The sequence below is a fragment of the Triticum aestivum genome, chromosome 3A (genome assembly GCF_018294505.1).
Source record: "Triticum aestivum cultivar Chinese Spring chromosome 3A, IWGSC CS RefSeq v2.1, whole genome shotgun sequence".
Lineage (NCBI taxonomy): Eukaryota > Viridiplantae > Streptophyta > Magnoliopsida > Poales > Poaceae > Triticum > Triticum aestivum.
In genome coordinates this window covers 662,285,814-662,290,128 of record NC_057800.1, presented here as the reverse complement: position 1 = coordinate 662,290,128, position 4,315 = coordinate 662,285,814, and the positions used below count along the sequence as shown (strand labels likewise).

Sequence of the window (4,315 nt, the reverse complement as noted above, 5' to 3'; positions counted from 1 at the left end):
AGATACCGACGATCGAATCTCGGGCAAGTAACATACCGATGACAAAGGGAACAACGTATGTTGTTATGCGGTCTGACCAATAAAGATCTTCGTAGAATATGTAGGAGCCAATATGAGCATCCAGGTTCCGCTATTGGTTATTGACTGGAGACGTGTCTCGTTCATGTCTACATAGTTCTCGAACCCGTAGGGTCCGCACGCTTAACGTTACGATGACAGTTTTATTATGAGTTTATGTGCTTTGATGTACTGAAGGTTGTTCGGAGTCCCGGATGTGATCACGGACATGACGAGGAGTCTCAAAATGGTCGAGACATGAAGATTGATATATTGGAAGGCTATGTTTGGATATCGGAAGTGTTCCGGGTGAAATAGTGATTTTACCGGAGTACCGGAGGGGTTACCGGAACCCCGCGGAGGCTATTGGGCTTATGGTCCCAAGTGGAGGAAGAGGAGAGGCGGCCAAGGGGCAGCCGCGCGCCCCTCCCCCCAAGTCCAAATTGGATAAGGAGGGGGGCGGCGCCCCGTCCCCCCTTTCCTTTCCCCTCTCTCCTCCTTCCCCCCAAGTCCTAATCCAACTAGGAAAAAGGAGGGGAGTCCTACTCCCGGTGGGAGTAGGACTCCTCCGGCGCGCCTCCTCCTATGGCCGGCCGCACCCCCCCCCCCTTGCTCCTTTATATACGGGGGCAGGGGGCACCCCATAGACACAACAATTGATCAAGTTGATCTTTTAGCCGTGTGCGGTGCCCCCCTCCACCATAGTCCACCTCGATAATACTGTAGCGGTGCTTAGGCGAAGCCCTGCATCGGTAGAACATCAACATCGTCACCACGCCGTCGTGCTGATGAAACTCTCCCTCAACACTCGGCTGGATCAGAGTTTGAGGGACGTCATCGGGTTGAACGTGTGCTGAACTCGGAGGTGTCGTGCGTTTGGTACTTGATCGGTCGGATCGTGAAGACGTACGACTACATCAACCGCGTTGTGCTAACGCTTCTGCTTTCGGTCTACGAGGGTACGTGGACAACACTCTCCCCTCTCGTTGCTATGCATCACCATGATCTTGCGTGTGCGTAGGAAATTTTTTGAAATTACTACGTTCCCCAACAGGACGGGGATGCTTGGAGGGGGGAGAGGGACTGCAATCTTTTGCTCCAGCTCGGGTCATCAATTCCGTCCTCAAGAAAGTCGTCGGGCTGCAGTTCGTGTACTCAACATCACCTACACAGGACACAGGTAAATCTCGTTTTCTTCTTGTGTTGCTCCCATCTAATGCAAATTGAATTGGGATAAAGCTGAGAGCAAATCCATTCTGTTTAAATAAAATTATTTTCATGCAATTGTCAATCTAGTGCTCACAATGCTCGCTACTAAACTCAGAGTCTTGGACCAATTGATCTGTTCTCTGCTTGCTCTATGCCTCTAGGTTTGACATTTGGATAGATGGTTATGTTTGCACTTTTGTCAATAGAATTAAAATTGATTCCTGCCATCCCTATCATCATACGTAAACTGAAGGATAGCTGACAGGTCAGATGCGCATGATGCCTGTGGACATTGTGCATAGATAATTCTATGAACGATTATATTTGACTGGGGAGATGGAGTAGCATTCAAAAAGAAAAAAACTGGTTCATACAAGTTCAAATAAAAATCAGTTGTAGCTTGGAAGTCTAACACACATTCGATAAAACTATTCCTTTTACAGAATAGATTAGGTTAGCTTCGGTTGATTGAGAAAGAATTGATTTTGCCTTGTCATCAAACTAGAGTCAGAGGTCCCAATGCTCCCTTGCAGTGAGGAATTCAGCGTGGAATGTTGCTGTTGTAAATATGTATACATGTGATTTGTTGGATGACCCTGTGCACAAAATTAGAGAAGTTTAGTTTCATTGAAGTTCTGAAACTATACTTGAAATGAAAGTGTGGACTGCTTATACCACTGGAGTATTGCCGTGTTCTTGGATCTGCGGCGGCATTGGCATGGTATGACCACTTGATTGCAGCATTGAAGCATTTAGGATAGATGTTGGATTCCGTTGATGGAGGAAGTCTTGATTTTCTCCTATCATCAAACCAGAGTTAGAGGCCCCAATGGTACCCTGCAGCGAGGTGTACATGTTATTTGTCGGATGACCCTGTAGAGAAAGCAAAGTTCAGTTGCACAAAGTTTAAAAAATAGGAAAAAATGAAAGTGTGCACTGCTTCTACCATTGTTGTATTGTATGGTTGGAATCCAGCCAACAGTTGTTGGGTCTGTGGTGGCATAGGGATGGCATTACCAATTGATGGTTGCATTGAAGCACTTAGCATAGCATTATAATGTAATTGATATGCAGCCATTTGATTTGTGAAAAATTTCATAGTACCCTATAGAAAATGATAGAGAAAGGTCAGTACAGTTGAGGTTTTATAAGAAACAAGCAATATTGTATTATTACTGTCGGCGGGTCATGAGGCTGTAGTTGTATAATATCATTTGTGTTCTTTTTCTTCTTTAAAGTTGCTTTCTTCAAAGGACCATATCGAAAATGATAGAGAAAGGTCAACACATTGAATAATTTATACGAATCAAGTGACTAAATATTATACCGTTGAGGGGCCACGAGGCTCTAGATGCACAATATCATTTGTGTTCTTTTTCTTCTTTGAAGTTGCTTTCTCAAATCCACCAACGGGTCTTTTTGATCCTTTCACAGTCTTCTCCTTGACCTTCATACCTTTTGGTTTTGCAAGCCCCTCACCGTGTTTTGAAATTCTACTAGAGGCGATGTTCATTCCTGCCGGTATAATGCCAAATATCAGTCGTTGTTCAACAATAGTGTAGGTAATTATTGTTAGTATAGTTTGTACCTTCTTTAGTACTGGAGTTACCCAAATCTGGATTAGCACTAACCAAATCTGGATCATCGCGAACCAAATCTGGATCAGCGCGAACTAAATGTGGATCGGCGATAACCAATTCTGGATCAGCTCTAATCTTCAAGCATTTCTCCACATCTTGTGCTAATTGCTCTGCACACTTAGCAGCCTTATAGTATGATTCTTCGGACTCAGCGGCACGAGCAGCTATTTTCACAAATATTCTACATAGTTCCTTGTAGCGGTTAGACATTCTTGCTTTTAGCTTATCATGCGGGTTGCATTTTCTTGTTATATCTAGAACTTTGGCATCAATTGTCCATCTTTTCAAGATATATTCCCCAGGGATATGCTTGATATTGTTAATATCAAGTACCTTTAAGCAATGAGAGCAAAGAATTCCAGCAAACTCAAACCTTTTGCAACTGCAGCTAATCTTTTCTTCTTTTGGAATGAATCTAACAACATGTTCTCGTTGTGTGCCATGAAATTTTGCTACATAAATCTTCACCTTTGTGTCACTTTCATCACAAAGCATTGTGTCATAGTTCAGAGTCCGAAGCACTTGATCTTGAACCATCTTGAATATTGCTGGAGTATATGTAGTTGCAGCTTGTTTGAACATATAGCTAGATTCAGCCTTCAACTTGGGAGTAGTCTGTGTTGCTTTAAAGTCATACTTCACCTCTTCACATCTTTTATCCGAAACTAGACATTCAAAATGCTCAAAGAAAGTAAGCATGTCATATTTAATACTAATGTATCTCTTCAGTTCATTGTTCATGCTTTCACTTCTTTGGGTAGTGCTCATGTGGGCAGAGAACGTATTTTTACCATACACTAGTGCCCAGTGTTCCTTTTTCTCAAATAGCCTTTGCAGTCATTCATGACGCAGTCCATACTTGTCAATCATTTTATCCCATGCACCTAAAAATTCATCCTCCTCTTCTATATCATATATACAGTGCTGAAAATCAACATTGAACTTCTTATATTCGTCAACAACTCCGGCGAGGTGCTTGCAAGCATTTTGATTCATATGCCACACACAAAGTCTATGGTGAGAATGAGGAAAGACTTCACGAATTGCCTTCGCCATTGCCGCATCTTCATCGGTGAGAATTGTACATGGATGTTTTCCTGACATAACTTTTAGGAAAGTTCTGAAAAGCCAAGCAAAACTAGCAGCGGTTTCATCATATAGAAGTGCAACACCAAAGACAATAGTTTTCTTATGATTATTCGCCCAGACAATCAAACCAAATGGACGTCCATCATCTAGTTTTCTATATGTGGTGTCAAAGCATATAACATCGCCGAACATTGCATAGTCTGAAACCATTTTGGAGTCGGCCCAAAAAATATTAGTTATCATCTCATCCTCATCCACTTGAATTGAATAGAAGAAGTTGACATCTTCTGAGACCTTTTTCTCCATGTATTCTAATACCC

At 42.5% G+C, this 4,315-nt stretch overlaps 1 pseudogene; it reads right to left on the bottom strand.

Annotated features, from left to right (window-relative positions):
- Window positions 1–1,935: 1,935 nt before the first annotated feature.
- LOC123057110 (protein FAR1-RELATED SEQUENCE 5-like) overlaps window positions 1,936–4,315 on the bottom strand; it is a 4,132-nt pseudogene continuing 1,752 nt past the window's right edge.